The sequence below is a fragment of the Scyliorhinus torazame genome, chromosome 5, assembly GCF_047496885.1.
Source record: "Scyliorhinus torazame isolate Kashiwa2021f chromosome 5, sScyTor2.1, whole genome shotgun sequence".
In the NCBI taxonomy this organism is placed as follows: Eukaryota; Metazoa; Chordata; class Chondrichthyes; order Carcharhiniformes; family Scyliorhinidae; genus Scyliorhinus; species Scyliorhinus torazame.
In genome coordinates this window covers 109,945,923-109,962,880 of record NC_092711.1, presented here as the reverse complement: position 1 = coordinate 109,962,880, position 16,958 = coordinate 109,945,923, and the positions used below count along the sequence as shown (strand labels likewise).

Genomic DNA, 16,958 nt, shown 5'->3' with positions numbered 1-16,958 from the left:
AGGATGTATGGCCAGGTCAGGAGGGGCATAGGATGACCTATGGGAATCGTGTCTGTGAAACTTGATGCCATTTGAATGTATTTGCAGAGATCCCTTTGTATCCTTCCTCATTCGTTTCCAAGGGGTCCAGGAGACTGGTTCTGTGTCCCTGAGAAGCGAGTCAGACTTGCAATTTGGTTTAAAATAAATAATACTATGCCTACAAATCCATCTCGAGTTTTATTGAGACCAGAATTCAACATTTGTCACGGGTTAGATGGATTGGCCATGCTAAATTACCCTGAGTGTCCAAAAATTGAGGTGGGGTTATGGGTTAGGTTGGAGGTATGGGCTTAAGTAAGGTGCTCTTTCCAAGGGCCGGTGCACTCGATGGGCCAAATGCCCTCCTTCTGCACTGTAAATGCTATGATTCTGTTTCAGCGTGAACTCGCTGGTGTTTCAGCAGATTCGGTTTACTTTTAAATCTCTTTTCACAGTCAGAACATTTAAAAGGTTTCTGATCAGTGTGAACAAGTTGGTGTGAAGTCAGGTGGGATGACTGAGTGAATTTCTTGTCACATACGGGGCAAGTGTACGGTCTCTGTCCAGTGTGAACTCGCTGGTGTCTCAGAAGCTGGGATGAACATGTGAATCTCTTCCCACACACGGAGCAGGTGAATGGCCTCTCCCCAGTGTGAGTGCGTTGATGGATCAGTAAATTCTTTCTGCTTTTATAGCTCTTCACACAGTCAGCACATTTAAAAGGTTTCTGATCAGTATGAACAAGTTGATGGCTCAGGAGGAGTGATGACTGAGTAAATCCCATCCCACACACGGAGCAGCTGAATGGTCTCTCCCCAGTGTGAGTGCATTGATGTATCAGTAAATTCTTTCTGCTTTTATACTTCTTCTCACAGTCAGCACATTTAAATGGTCTCTGGTCAGAGTGAACCTGATGGTGAGTCCGGAGGTTTGACAAATCATTAAAACCCTTCCCACATTCCAGACAGGTGAATGGCCTCTCCCCAGTGTGAGTGCGTTGATGTGTCAGTAAATTCTTTCTGCTTTTAAAGCTCTTTTCACAGTCAGAACATTTAAAAGGTCTCTGATCAGTGTGAACAAGTTGATGTTTCAGGAGGTCGGATGACCGAGTGGATCCCTTCCCACACACGGAGCAGGTGAACGGCCTCTCCCCAGTATGAGTACGTTGGTGTATCAGTAAATCCTTTCTGCTTTTAAAGCTCTTCTCACAGTCAGAACATTTAAACGGTCTCTCATCATTATGAACAAGTTGGTGTTTCAGGAGGTGGGGTGACAGAGTGAATCCCTTCCCACACTACGGAGCAGGTGAACGGCCTCTCCCCAGTGTGAGTTCGTTGATGTATCAGTAAATCCTTTCTGCTTTTAAAGCTCTTCTCACAGTCAGCACATTTAAACGGTCTCTGGTCAGTATGAACATGCTGGTGTGTGATGAGGTTGGATAGCTTAGTGAATCCCTTCCCACACACGGAGCAGGTAAATGGCCTTTCCCCAGTGTGGCTGCGGCGATGAGTTTCCAATTCAGACGGGTAATTGAATCCCATCCCACAGTCCCCACATTGCCACGGTTTCTCCATGGTTATTGACAGGTTATCAGGTGTAGGTGGGATGCAGATTTGAGGTCACTATCAGATCAGCCGGGAAGTTATTAAATGGTGGAACTGGCTCACGGGGCTGAATGTCCAATTGCTGCTTCTTGATTCCTTTGGTCCGAATGTCCTTATGTCTCTCCAACTTGGATCATCAGTTGAAGCCTGAGTACGGTGTCTCCCTGATGTAAATGCTGCAATTTAATTTCATGCTGTGTGATTGGTTAAAGCTCAGTTCCAGCTAACTGTGGAAAATGACTTAGATGTCTGTGTCTCGGTGCTTTTCCAATCACAGTGACTTTTGAATTTTTTTCCGAAAGACAAAACAGACAAACATTTCTCCTTCCACGTTGAAAGGCCGGTCCTGATGAATCAAGTGACTCTGTCAGATCTCAACATGATGTTTGCATCTGCAAATATTCTGTAAAAGGAGATTACATTGAATTACTGTGAATATATAAGACACAAACAGGCCATTCTGTCACAGATTTTGCTGCTGTCAATACTCGGCACACATCTCCGACTGTCCCACCTATCAAATCTCAGCCTTTCAGCTGATTTTCAATTCCATTTTCTCTCATGTGCTTGTCCCGTTTCCTTTTGAAAACATCTCAGCACTTTCCTCAACTCCTTTCCATGGTAATGAGTTGCATATTCTCAACATGTGATAAATAAATTTGTCCGTATTGCCCCCTTGGATTTATTCGTAACTATCTTGTATTTATGACTTGTTGTTTATTGATGGTCCCTGGTTTTGGATTCTCTCACATCGCCCCTCTCCAAACTACTGATAATTTAAAAGATTTATAGCAGGTCACTGCTAAATTTGTTGTTGTCGATAGAAAAAAGGCCCCACTCCATTTAATCTTTCCTGATCGCTGTAATCTCTCATGTTACAAAAGTCATCACTATCAATGCAGGATAGAATTCGCAAAGAGACAAACCTTTCTGTTGGGTTCAGTTTGTTCTGTGCAAATTCTCCAGTTCTAGCCCCCTGTGAAAGGAGTTTACAAAAGCTACCACTGTCAGTCCAGGATAGAAATTCTGAACAGGCAATTCTAGTTTCTCTGGAACATTTTTTCCTCTCTTGTTCCCCCAAAGCTGTAAATCCCCGTCCCACACACTCTCCCTCCTCCTTGGGCTGAAATCCAAACCCATCTCACCATTTCTTTCCTCCACTCCCAGTTTTCTCCCTCCCTCTCCTCTGCCTGGGTTCAGTTCTCCAGCTCTTGTCTGCAGACTGACAATAAAACCAATGGGTCTTATTGGGGGTTTGGGGCCTCCACTGCGGGTTTGTGAATCCTCCCCGCCCACCTGCCAGGGTTTCCTTCCTTGCCAGAGATCAGAGTCCTCATTGATTTGAGTGCAAAGTGTAAGCTCTTATTTCTTGTCCCCCTCCCCCATCCTCTGATGTGAATCAGCCTCCAGTGGCTGAAGCAGGATGGTGCCCATTAACCTGGGCCTGTTCCCGGGAGGGAGGGAGAAGCCCCGCAGCTGCAAACCAGGGAGCTGACAATGATTGTGAAGGGTTTGCTCCAGCTCACAATGCCCGGGGACTGATTGACAGCAGGTTCAGACCAATAGGAAGAGGCGACGGGCCTGGAAGACCAAATATGAGCGGCTGGTCCTCCAGCCAATCAGAGTGAATGGGAGGTGGAGCTAAGCCGGGGCTATCGCTCCCTCCGCATTCACCCGGCCCCACACTTCGTCCACTCAGGCCTGTCTCGGGGAAAAGACGAGCAGCTTTCGCCAGTTCAACTGCTGTATCCTAGCTTCGTATTCGGGGCTTCGGGCTACACGGAGTGTTTATGAAGCCGACTGACCCATCCGCCGGCTCCATCCCTCCCTCATGCCTCACCCGACCGAATTTGACCGGCTGAGGATTTCCACCCTACCGCCTGAATCCTGAGTTGTCATCGGTACTGGATAATCTGAAACATCAAACCAGAGCGGAGAGAGACCCACTCATGCTTCTGTGGAGACAAGGGCACCACGATAGCACAGTGGGTAGCTTTGTCGATTCACAGCACCACGGACCTGGGTTCGATTCCCGGCTTGGGTCATTGTCTGTGCAGAGTCTGCACGATCTCCCCGTGTCTGTGTAGGTTTCCTCCGGGTGTTCCTGTTTCCTCCCACAAGTCCCCAAAAACGTGCTTGTTTGGTGATTTGGACATTCTGAATTCTCCCTCTGAGTACCCGAACAGACACCGGAGTGTGGCGACTAAGGGATTTTCTCAGTCATCATTGCAGTGTTAATGTAAGCCTATTTGTGACACTAATAAAGTTGATTATTCAACTGATCATCAAACGTGGAGAGGGACAAGGACACCAACAGCATGCTGAAACCGTGGAAACAGGAGCTGGTTTAGCACAGGGCTAAATAGCTGCCTTTTAAAGCAGACCATGGCAGGCCAGCAGCACGGTTCAATTCCCGTACCAGCCTCCTGAACAGGCGCCGGAATGTGGCGACTAGGGGTTTCTCACAGTAACTTCATTTGAAGCCTACTTGTGACAATAAGCGATTTTCATTTCATTTTTCATGTGGGGACAGTGGGAAGGGATTCAAGTCCCCATGTGAGCTGGAAATTCATCACCTCAATCACACCAGCGACAGACCATTCAGCTGTTCTGAGTGTGGGAAGGGATTCACTCAGTTATCCGAGTGAGGATTTACCAGGATGTGGGAGCCGAGCTGGTGAGGAAGCGAGCAGCCTTTAATAAGGTTCAGGCTGCTCGGTGTAAGAAAGGAGTTTGATTCGGGGTGGTATACCCGGCAAAGCTGCAGGTGACAAATGAGTCCAAAGAATTCCATTTCGAGACACTGGAGGAGGCGAATGCCTTTATTGTAAAGCATGGACTGGGTCCAGTTATCTGCATTGGACAAGATCTACGTTCCCTGTGGGGTGGGATGGGTGTTGTGATATCCTGTCTATAGTTTTGACATTTTCTGATAGATTGTTTTTCTGTGTGGAGATGAAGAGAGATTTTCTTTACAAAGCACAACGTAGATCTATGGGGAGGGGTGGGGGGTGACGGCACATTTTATTCTCGAGTGGGCAACATTGTTGTTTTTATTTTCTTGGTGTCCTGAGAGGAGCTGCCCTGCCAGCAGTCAGCTGGTGAATGGGAGTGAGATGGAGGGGGGGGGGGGGGGGGGGGCTGCAGCCGGTGAACCAGTTTTGGCTGGTTCGACAAGCTCAGCCCGGGGAGGGGGGGGGGTTAGATTTGTGTGTCTCGGTGGGACGTTGGTGAAAAATGGGGGAGGGGGGTTACTTTGCTGATGATGACTATAAAACTGTTTTTTTTTCACTCTGAGGATATGTGTGTGTGGCGGTCATCTTGGGTGGACCCTTGGCCTGTACTTTTTGAAGATTTTCTGGATAGACCCTCACGGTGGAAATGGCTGATTCCGTGATGGGGGCTGGTGCAGAGACCCTTGATTCAGCTGGTCACCTGGAACGCAAGGGGATTGAGTGGACCAGTGAAGGTCAAGGGTTTTCGCTCACCTAAAGAATCAAAATGCTGGTGTGGTGTTCTTGCAGGAGACTCACTTGCGGGTTAGAGATCAGACCAGACTGCGGAGGGGTGAGCCAAGTGTTTCACTCGGGCTTTGACGAAGGGCTCGAGCTGCTGCAATTCTAATCAATAAAGATTCCTCTTTCGGTCACTGGGATCATTGAGGACACTAATGAGAGTTACGTGGTGGGCAGTGGGTCATTGGGTGCTAGTGAATGGCTAAGTCCCTAACTGGGCCGATCTGGCATTTGTTAAAAAAAAAAAATGGTTGGGATCCATCCCAGACCTGGATACACGTCAATCAATGCTTGGCGGAGACTTCACTTGTGTACTGGAACTGGAAATGGACTGGTCCAAGTCCATTCAACCGCTATAAATACACAATAACGGAGTGGAATCTGGACGGACCATCTGGCATGACCCAGGCACCGGAAGCGATAACAGCAAACCCGGAAACAAGATAAATCAATCTGTTCCCATCAGTAGATTGTAAAAGAATTATGGGACACAGATTTAAGGTTGTGAGCAAGATCTACAGGGAGGATATGAGGAAGAAATTTTACACAGTGAGTGATAATGATATGGAATTCAATGCTTACACACAAAGGTCGATAATCTCCAGGTCCTGATAACGTGAATGGTGCTGTCAGAATTGATGTGAGGATTGGTTGTGAATTTCCTGTCTGCAAAACCCTAGCTAAGTCCCTGTGAAAGAAGATTACAAAGGCATCACTGTCAGTCCAGAAATAAAATTCGGGAAAGATAAATATTTCTCCCGGTTTGAATTTGCCGAGTATAAACCCTCCCCTACTAATCCCCTGTAAAAGGAATTTCCAAAATTAATCACTGTCAGTCCAGGATAGAAATTCACAACATTCTCTCCTCCTGCTCCCTGGTCCAGGATGATCGCTCATGCCCGCCGCCCCCCACCCTGCCCCTCACGATTTCGGATCTGAAGACACAGCCCTTCTGCATCTTCATTACCCACACAGCGCATGCTTCAATCATAACGGGCCCCACCCCTCATTCACTCCGATTGGTTGGAGGACTAGCCGCTCTCGGTCGGTTCTCCAATCCTGCCCCTCCACCTCCTATTGGTCTGGAGCTGCCGTCAATCACCCAGACATTATGACGGTTACAGATGGTGAGAGCGGCCACAGGCTCAGACTGTGCACTGAATGTCCAATAATAACAGTGAGAGTCTCAGTAGGACAATTAGACACTAATAGTGGAGATGGGGCCCAGAGGATAAACAGCAAAGGATTCTCTCACTTTGAGAGTAACAAACACATTGTCTGTTCCAATAATAAGTCAGGCTGCAGTGTGTGAGTGAACACATCATTGGATCCAATGTAGAATCATAGAATCCCCATAGTGCATAAGGAGGCCATTCGGCCCATCGAGTCCATAGCAACCCTCTGAAAGAGCACCCTACCTTGGCAAATTCCCCACCCTATCCCCGTAACACCTCCCAGGGACAATTTAGCACAGCCAATACACCTAATCTGCACATTCTTGGACTGTGGGAGGAAACCAGAGCACCCGGAAAGGAAATCTACGCAGACGCAGGAAAACGCCACAGAGACAGTGACCCAAGGTCGGAATTAATCATAGAATCTACAGTGCAGAAGGAGACCATTCGGCCCATCAAGTCTGTACCTGCGTTACCTGATCCAGCTAACTCACTGAAATGTGGTTAATTCTGAATTTCCTAGCAAGCCACTCAAGTTTAAGGACAATTAGGAATGGGCAACCAAGCTGGTTTGCCCGTGACACTCACATCCCATAAAGAATAGAGAAAATCAAAGGGCTGTTTCCAGTGCCGGTTTCAAAGGAATCAGTACTGGGCCCTTCACTCCTGGTTTACATCATTGATTTGAAAGTAAATGTAGGAACATGAATAAGAAGTTTACATGTGACACAAAAATGATTAAACATTGGTGATAGTGAGGAAGAAAACTGGAGGGAAAACAAGGCAAAGGATTACATGGTAAATGGCAGGACTGGACTAGTTAGGCCAGAGCTAGATTCCTGTGCACAGGAAGATTGCACCAGAGAGAGTATAGAGGGGATTTAAGAACATTGACCAGAAATTGAAAATGTTTGCTCAGAGGAAAACTGGGGCTGTTTTCTTTGGAACAGAAAAGACGGAGGGGAGACCAAAATGAAATTGTGAAAAGCAGCCTGGCTAGCTCAGTCGGTAGAGCATGGGAGTCTTAATCCCAGGGCCGTGGGTTCAAGACCCATGTTGGGCGCTTCAGCTTCTTTAATCTGAGAACATTGAGCTGGACTGTTTTATGGGCAGCACGGTAGCACAGTGGTTAGCACTGTTGCTTCACAGCGACAGGGTCCCAGGGTTCAATTCCCACTTGGGACACTGTCTGCGTAGAGTCTACAGGTTCTCCCAGTGTCTGTATGGGTTTCCTCCCACAAGTCCCGAAAGACATGCTTGTTAGGTGAATTGGACATTCTGAATTCTCCCTCGGTGTGCCTGAATGTGATTACGGGGATTTTCACAGTAACTTCATTGCAGTGTTAATGTAAGCCTACTTGTGACAATAGTAAAGATTATTCTAAATGTATAAAATTCTGGAGTTTCATGGTGGCACAGTGGTTGTGTGCCTGCGTGCTGGGGACACGGGTTCGATCCTGGCCCTGGGTCACAGTCTGTAAGGAGTTTACACATTCTCCCATTTTCTGTGTGGGTTTCACCCCCACAACCCAAATATGTGCAGGTTAGATGGCTTGGCAAAATTAAATTGCCCCTTAATTGGAGAAAAATATAAATTTCTATTTTTTAAAAATTCAGAGGATCTAAATAGATTGGATAGGAAGGTCCTATTCCCTTTGGTTGAGAGATACATATAAAAGGGGGCAGAGATTTAGGGAAGGACTAGGCGGTTTAGAGGGTGGTGAGGATCTATGTCATGCTGCCTGAAATGATGGCAGAAACCCTCATAACATTTTTAAAGTATTCAGATAGACATTTGAATTGATGTAACTTAAAAAGCTACAGACCACAATCTGGAAATTGGGATTAGGCTGAATACCTACTTTGTAGCCACGATGAGCGGAGTGAAATGCAACAGAAACAACAAACTTTAACAAAATCCCGGATAGTAACTCTCACTACGAAAAAGGTCAGCAGTTTGCCCAGTTGACCTGCCAAGTATGCTAATGCGGTAATTTTAAAATGTACCTGCATACATAAGAGTACAACAGCAAATTATTTAACTTCCCCAATGAGATCGGTGTAATTAGTCTCAAATTTAACCTGGAATGGTCATTTAAATTTTCCCAGTCACTTTGATATCTGAAATCTTTGCCCTCAGACAAACCATTTTACCGCCCAATGATTTTCAGGTCCTGATGAATCGAGTAACTCAGTCAGAGGATGATGTGATGTTTGGTTTGAAATTCCCGTCAGTAAATCCTCCTATTTCGAAAGGAGTTTCCAAAGGAATTTCACAAGATTCTCTCTTCCGGCTTCCGGGTCAACGACGGCCGCACATGCGCCCTGCTGCACTTGAGAAAGATGGCGGCCGCACATGCGCCCTGCTGCACTTGAGAAAGATGGCGGCCGCACATGCGCCCTGCTGCACTTGAGAAAGATGGCGGCCGCGCAGGCGTCCTGCTGCATATCGCCTCCTGAACAGATGACAGCCGTTAACAGGGGCCAATCAGAGAGAAGAACACCGATGCGGCCGCCCCATTCGGTGCAAACACCGAACTGTATCAAAAGTGCCGGAACCAATTTATCACCATGAGGAACGTAATGGAATAATGGCGGATAAGACTACCCGGAATGCCAGGCGCGGATGAATACGCCCTATCTCCATCACAGGAGCCATAACGCGCAGACGTCCGAATGTCCCGCCCCCGGAAGTCGCCTCTCTGTGCGAAGCATGCGCGGTGCTGCTCCTGGCTGAGCGCAGCCGCAGTGAGAGTGAATGCGGCTCCCAGAGGCTGAATGAGGGCCGCTGCGAGCGGGGACAATGGGGAGAACCCAAACACCCCAATAAGACCCATTGGTTTTATTGTCAGTCTGCAGATAGGAGCTGCAGAACTGAACCCAGGCAGAGGAGAACATAGAACATTACAGCGCAGTACAGGTCCTACGGCCCTCGATGTTGCGCCGACCTGTGAAACCACTCTAAAGCCCATCTATACTATTCGGCTATCTTCCATATGTCTATCCAATGATCATTTGAATGCCCTTAGTGTTGGCGAGTCCAGTACTGTTGCAGGCAGGGCATTCCACACCCTTACTACTCTCTGAGTAAAGAACCTACCTCTGACATCTGTCTTATATCTATCTCCCCTCAATTTAAAGCTATGTCCCCTTGTGCGAGACATCACCATCCGAGGAAAAACGCTCATACTGTCCACCCTATCCAATCCTCTGATCATCTTGTATGCCTCAATCTTGTCACCTCTTAACCTCTCTAACGAAAACAGCCTCAAGTCCCTCAGCCTTTCCTCATAAGATCTTCCCTCCATACCAGGCAACATTCTGGTAAATCTCCTCTGCACCCTTTCCAATGCTTCCACATCATGGCTCCAAAACTGAATCCCTCTACCAATAAATGCTAACACACCGTATGCATTCTTAACAACCCTCTCAACCTGGGTGGCAACTTTCAGGGATCTATGTACATGGACACCGCGATCTCTCTGCTCATCCACACTGCCAAGAATCTTACCATTAGCCCAGTACTCTGTCTTCCTGTTATTCCTTCCAAAATGAATCACCTAATACTTTTCTGCATTAAACTCCATTTGCCACCTCTCAGCCCAGCGCTGCAGCTTATCTATGTCCCTCTGTAACTTGTAACATCCTTCCGCACTGTCCACCACTCCGCCGACTTTAGTGCCATCTGCAAATTTACTCACCCATCCTTCTTCGCCCTCCTCCAGGTCATTTATAAAAATGACAAACAGCAGTGGCCCCAAAGCAGATCCTTCTGGTACACCACTAGTAACTGGACTCCAGTCTGAACATTTCCCATCAACCACCACTCTTTGTCTTCTTCCATCTAGCCAATTTCTGATCCAAACTGCTAAATCACCCTGAATCCCATGCCTCCGTATTTTCTGCAGTAGCCTACCGCAGGGAACCTTATCAAATGCTTTACTGAAATCCATATACACCACATCAAATGCTTTACCCTCATCCACCTGTTTGGTCACCTTCTCAAAGAACTCAAGACAGTTTGTGAGGCACGACCTACCCTTCACAAAACCGTGTTGACTATCTCTAATCAAATTATTCCTTTACAGATGATTATACATCGTATCTCTTATAAACCTTTCCAAGATTTTGCCCACAACAGATGTAAGGCTCACTGGTCTATAATTACCGGGGTTGTCTCTACTCCCCTTCTTGAACAAGGGGACAACATTAGCTATCCTCCAGTCTTCTGGCACTATTCCTGTAGACAAAGATGACTTAAAGATCAAAGCCAAAGGCTCAGCAATCTCCTCCCTAGCTTCCCAGAGAATCCTAGGATAAATCCCATCCGGCCCAGGGGACTTATCTATTTTCACACTTTCCAGAATTGCTAACACCTCCTCCTTATGAACCTCAAGCCCTTCTAGTCTAGTAGCCTGAATCTCAGTATTCTCCTCGACAACATTGTCTTTTTCCTGTGAGAATACCGATGAAAAAAATTCATTTAGCACCTCTCCTATCTCCTCGGACTCCAAGCACAACTTCCCACGACTGTCCTTGACTGGCCCTACTCTTACCCTAGTCATTTGTTTATTCCTGACATATCTATAGAAAGTTTTAGGGTTATCCTTGATCCTACCTGCCAAAGACTTCTCATGTCCCCTCCTGGCTCTTCTTAGCTCTCTCTTTAGGTCCTTTCTAGCTAACTTGTAACTCTCGAGCGGCCTAACTGAACCTTCATGTCTCATCTTTACATAAGCCTCCTTCTTCCTCTTGACAAGTGTTTTGACTGCTTTAGTAAACCATGGTTCCCTTGCTCGACCACTTCCTCCCTGCCTGACAGGTACATACTTATCAAGGACACGCAGTAGCTGTTCCTTGAACAAGCTCCACATTTCCATTGTGCCCATCCCCTGCAGTTTTCCTCTCCATCCGATGCATCCTAAGTCATGCCTCATCGCATCATAATTGCCTTTCCCCCAGATATAACTCTTGCCCTGCGGTATATACCTATCCCTTTCTATCACTAAAGTAAACGTAATCGAATTGTGGTCACTATCACCAAAGTGCTCACCTACCTCCAAATCTAACACCTGTCCTGGTTCATTACCCAGTACCAAATCCAATATGGCCTCACCTCTCGTTGGCCTATCTACATACTGTGTCAGGAAACCCTCCTGCACACATTGGACAAAAACGGACCCATCTAATGTACTCGAACTATAGCGTTTCCAGTCAATATTTGGAAAGTTAAAGTCCCTCATAACAACTACCCTGTTGCTTTCGCTCCTATCCAGAATCATCTTTGCAATCCTTTCCTCTACATCTCTGGAACTTTTCGGAGGCCTATAGAAAACCCCTAACAGGGTGACCTCTCCTTTCCTGTTTCTAACCTCAGCCCATACTACCTCAGTAGACGAGTCCTCATCAAACGTCCTTTCTGCCACCGTAATACTGTCCTTGACTAAGAATGCCACCCCTCCCCCTCTGTTACCGCCTTCCCTCAGCTTACTGAAATAGCTAAACCCCGGCACCTGCAACAACCATTCCTGTCCCTGCTCTATCCATGTCTCCGAAATGGCCACAACATCGAAGTCCCAGGTACCAACCCATGCCGCAAGTTCACCCACCTTATTCTGGATACTCCTGGCATTGAGGAAGACACACTTTAAACCACCTTCCTGCCTGCCGGTACACTCCTGCAACTTTGAAACCTTACTCATGACATCACTACTCTCAACCTCCTGTATACTGGAGCTACAATTCAGGTTCCCAAGCCTCTGCTGAATTAGTTTAAACCCTCCCGAAGGGCATTAGCAAATTCCCCCCCCCCCAGGATATTGGTACCCCTCTGGTCCAGGTGTAGACCAACCCGTTTGTAGAGGTCCTACCGACCCCAGAATGAGCCCCAATTATCCAGAAATCTGAAACCCTCCCTCCTGCACCATCCCTGTAGCCACGTGTTCAACTCCTCTCTCTCCCTATTCCTCATCTAGCTATCACGTGGCACGGGTAACAACCCAGAGATAATAACTCTGTTTGTCCTAGATCTAAGTTTCCACCCTAGCTCCCTGAATTCCTGACTTATATCCCTATCCCTTTTCCTACCTATGTTGTTGGTACCTATGTGGACCCCGACTTGGGGCTGCTCCCCCTCCCCCTTAAGGACCCCGAAAACACGATCTGAGACATCACGCACCCTGGCACCTGGGAGGCAACACACCAACCGCGAGTCTCTCGCGTTCCCACTGAATCCCCTATCTATCCCCCTAACTATGGAGTCTCCAATGACCAATGCTCTACTCCTCTCCCCCCCTTCCCTTCTGAGCAACAGGGACAGACTCTGTGCCAGAGACCTGTACCCCATGGCTTAGCCCTGGTAAGACCCCCCCCCCCCCCCCCACCACCCAACAGTATCCAAAGCGGTATACTTGTTACTAAGGGGAACGACCACAGGGGTTCCCTGTACTGACTGCTTCCTCCCAGCCCCTTTCACCATCACCCATCTATCTTTATTCTTCGGAGTAACTACATCCCTGAAGCTTCTATCTATGGCGACCTCTGCCTCCTGAATGATCCGAAGTTCATCCAGCTCGATCTCCAGTTCTCTAACGCGGTCCCTGAGGAGCTGGAGATGGGTGCACTTCCCACAGATGAAATCAGCACGGACACTGACGGCATCCCTCACCTCAAACATTCTGCAGGAGGAACATTGCACTACCTTCACTGCCATCCCCTCCAGAAAAAAAAAGAAAAAGAATGAAAGAGCTTACTTCTTATTCACTCCCCTTCTCAACAAGCACTCACTCAGCAACCTCTGCACGATAACACCTGAGGGAAAATAAAATAAAAACTACTTACCAGTCACCAGCCAATCCTTTACCTGCAGGCTGTGACATCACGGTTCAACTGCTTTCTACTTCTACCTCGACTAGAGGTAGAAGTCTTGATCTTTACAGCGGTTGCTTTTTTTTTTGGTTAGAGAAGGGGGTAGGGAGGGAAACACTGAAGAAGTGTTTCAGGTTTAAGTGTCACTTGACAACAACTCCTCCATAGATCACCTTCAAGTTAGGGTGAGGGAGGCAGAAAACTGGGAGTGGAGGAATGAAATTGTGCAGATGATGAGATGGGTTTGGATTTCAGCCCAGGGAGGAGGGAGAGTGTGTGGGACGGGGATTTACAGCTTTGGGGGAACAAGAGAGGGAAAAATGTTCCAGAGAAACTAGAATTGTCTGTTCAGAATTTCTACCCTGAATTGACAGGGATGACTTTTGTAAACTCCTTTTACAGGATATTCGAAGTGAAGGATTGGCCGACAGAAAACTCAAACCAAACATCACATCAAAATCTGACAGTCACTCAATTCATTAAGAGCTCAATATCTTCAGTCTTTGAATTTGGAAGAAGTGTTTGTTCTGTTTCAGCAGTGTGACTGCAAAAGCACCATGACCCACCCCCAATGAGAGTTTTCTAGTCCGCTGACTGTGGAGAGAGTTTTAACCAGTTACACAGCCTCAAAAAAAGTATCACATCATTCACTGCAGGGAGAAATTAAACACTTGTTTGTGTGTGGACAAAGCTTCAACCGGGAGAGACATAAAGACCCCTCACCATGGAGAAACTGGAAATGTGTGGACTGTGGGAAGGGATTCAGTTACCCATCACAACTGGAAGTTCATTGTCGTAGTCACACTGGGGAGAGACCGTTCATCTGCTCCATTTGTGGGAAGTGATTCACCCATTCATACAAACGTCTGACACACCAGCGAGTTAACACTGAGGAAAGGTCATTCACCTGCCCTGTTTGTGGGAAGGGATTCACCAACTTGTTCACACTGATAAGAGACCGTTTATATGTCCTGACTGTGAGAAGAGTTTTAAATGTAAAAAGGATCTGCTGACACATCAACGTATTAACACTGGAGAGAGAACGTTCTCCTGCTCCCTGTCTGGGAAAGGATTCATTCAGTCATCCCACCTGCAGACACATCAACTTGTTCACTCTGATAACAATTTTTTAAACTGTCCTGACTGTGAGAAGAGCTTTAAAAACAAAAAGAATTTACTAACACACCAATATGCTCACACTGGGGAGAGACCATTCACCTGCTCTGTGTGTGGGAAAGGATTCAGCCATCCACCTGCCCTACTGAACCACAAGAGAATTCACACTGGGGAGAGGCCATTCACCTGCTCTGACTGTGGGAAAGGATTCATTAATTCATCCAACCTTCTGATACACCAGCAACTTCATACAGGGAATAGACCGTTCACCTGCTCTGAATGTGGGAAGGGATTCACACGTTCATACAATCTTCTGACATATCAGCAGGTTCACAGTGAGGAGAGGCCGTTCACTTGCTCAGTGTGTGGGAAGGGATTCACTCGTTCATCCAGCCTATTGAATCACCAGAGAGTTCACACTGGGGAGGGGCCATTCAACTGCAATGTCTGTGGAAAGGGGTTTACTCACTCATCCCACCTGCTAACACATCAGCGAGTTCACAAGCAACTACAAGGTTTAGATTATACCCTGATTGATGCTGGTAATCATGTCCAGGACTGAATAATGTTCACTCTGACTGTCTTAATCTGCTGATGAGGTTTATTATTCTGAATAAATGTGTTTGAAACGTTGTTACAGACTTTTGTCTTTCCCACCTGAGTGCTGAACATCACTGGTCTGGAGCTCAGAAAGGACAATCTGGGGGAGAATCACACGGCAGGAACAGAACTTGAGCCTGGACACAGTCCTTCAGGGTCACACTGAGAGGGACAAACAACACTTTGGTCTTTCTCATCTCTCTTCACTGTCAGCAAAATACCCGTGTGGGTTAATCCTGAGGTGTGTAAGAAATGTGTCCCAATCACTCTCTTCCATATCTCAGGGCTCCTAGACACGGAACAGAAGCTCCTTTACAACTGTGTTTAGAGTCAGGAAGAACAATGGTAAATGCAGGAAACGTGCTGTCAAATCAGAGATCGGTGTAAAACTGGGATGTTCCTGATGGAATGTAAAGCAGCTGGTTTATGTTTCCAGACTGAAAATGTGTTTGTGTGGCAGTCACAATGAATTGAATAGAAACCTACTTAAAATAGATTGGTTGAAGTCTGCATTAAAATAGCAGCTGGAGCAGCTCACAGGAGCCTGGTAACTGCTGGGACAATTATACAACAGTTTGATTCCCAGATAAAGAAGGAGCTGCGGCTTGTGTCCAAGGATTCCCAGTTTTCATAGAATCATAGAATTTACAGTGCAGAAGGATGCCATTCAGCCCATCGAGTCTGCATCGACTCTTGGAAAGAACACCCTACTTAAGCCCACACCTCTACCCCATCCCCGTAACCCAGCAACCCCAATGCACCTTTTTGGACACTGAGGGCAATTTAAGGTTAGGCCAATCCACCTAACCTGCACATCTTTGGACTTGTATGCTTCCCACATTCTGCCCTTTTAAATGAGTCTCACTCCTACCAGCCTTTAACAATCATAAACATACCAGAGAAAAGGGCGACGCTGTGCCTGCCCCTTTAACTGGGAGCTGAACAGTGTCAGAGCCCGGACTGTCCCTTTAAGAATGAGTGATGTGTTCAGCTGAAGATTCCTGTTGGCCGTTTTCTGAGTGGTCTCCTTATTCTGATCATTTTCAGTGATGCTCGGGTATGTGAACCTGCTCTACTGTCTCTCATTCACTGAACATCTCTGTTCTCTCTCAGATTCTCACTTAACCTCTCTCCGCTCTCACACTCTTTTCACATACCTCCCACCTCTCTCTATCTTTCTCTCAGACACTCACTCCTTTAACCTTTCTATTTCAGAGAGCACCTAAACTTCCTTAATTTCTCTCTCTGAAGAAGCATCGAACACACTGAACCTCTCCTCCAACATCTCATTTATGGAGACTCAATCCTTTCTCTCTCTATCTCCCACTTTCTCTCTCTCTGATTGGCCCTGACTAACTTTAAATCTCCTATTTTCTAATAACCCTCTTTGAGGAAAAGTTAATTTTGTATAATGTCCCCTCATTTCTCCCAGTGATAATCCTCAGTCCATCTTCCTGTTCAGTGAATATGTTAAAAATATAAATAACTTCCTATTTTAATGTTTAAAATCAGAATGGAGGTGAATGTAATGCTGAGACTGGCAGCAATATGTGTGAGTGTTCTTGATACTGTCAGTGAGTTCACCCTCAAAGGCAGGAAGACTGTTCACGGTGATAACATGAAACTGACGCCTGCTGTTTCATTCTCAGGAAACACAACTTCCTGTTTCTCTGCTGCCGGTTCCAAACCGCACATCTCACTTCTGAGCAGAAAATAAATCCAGGGACCACAATCTGGTGAGAACATCTGTCAATGCGGCCTCTATCTGCCCACAGAGTCAGGACAGAGTCACACAGATCACGTTGTGGTGTCATTTACAAATGAGCCGGTTATTTCTGTTCAGAGTCTCGATTCCCGGACAGAAGCGGCTGTGTCTGTGGATCAGTCACTGAGTTCCCTCTGCTCTCTGTAGCTGGGAACTGATAACCTGCTCCCTTATATTTTATATCATTCTTTCTGTGTTACTTGTTTCCTCTATTTCTCAGCTTTTATCTCTCGCCACCTCATCGTTCTGTTTTTTTAAATCTCAGTTCTTCTCTCAGTCTTTCTTTCTCCTTTCC

At 46.6% G+C, this 16,958-nt stretch overlaps 1 long non-coding RNA gene and 1 other non-coding gene across 2 annotated transcripts in view; both read left to right on the top strand.

Annotated features, from left to right (window-relative positions):
- Positions 1-14,931, top strand: part of LOC140419412 (uncharacterized) — a 113,963-nt gene extending 99,032 nt beyond the window's left edge. The window contains exon 2 of the long non-coding RNA XR_011945767.1: positions 13,585-14,931. This is a non-coding gene — a long non-coding RNA (uncharacterized lncRNA). The remainder of the gene's footprint in view (positions 1-13,584) is intronic.
- trnak-cuu (transfer RNA lysine (anticodon CUU)) lies at positions 7,306-7,378 on the top strand. The gene has a single exon. It is a non-coding gene; the product is annotated as a tRNA-Lys (tRNA).
- Positions 14,932-16,958: the final 2,027 nt, after the last annotated feature.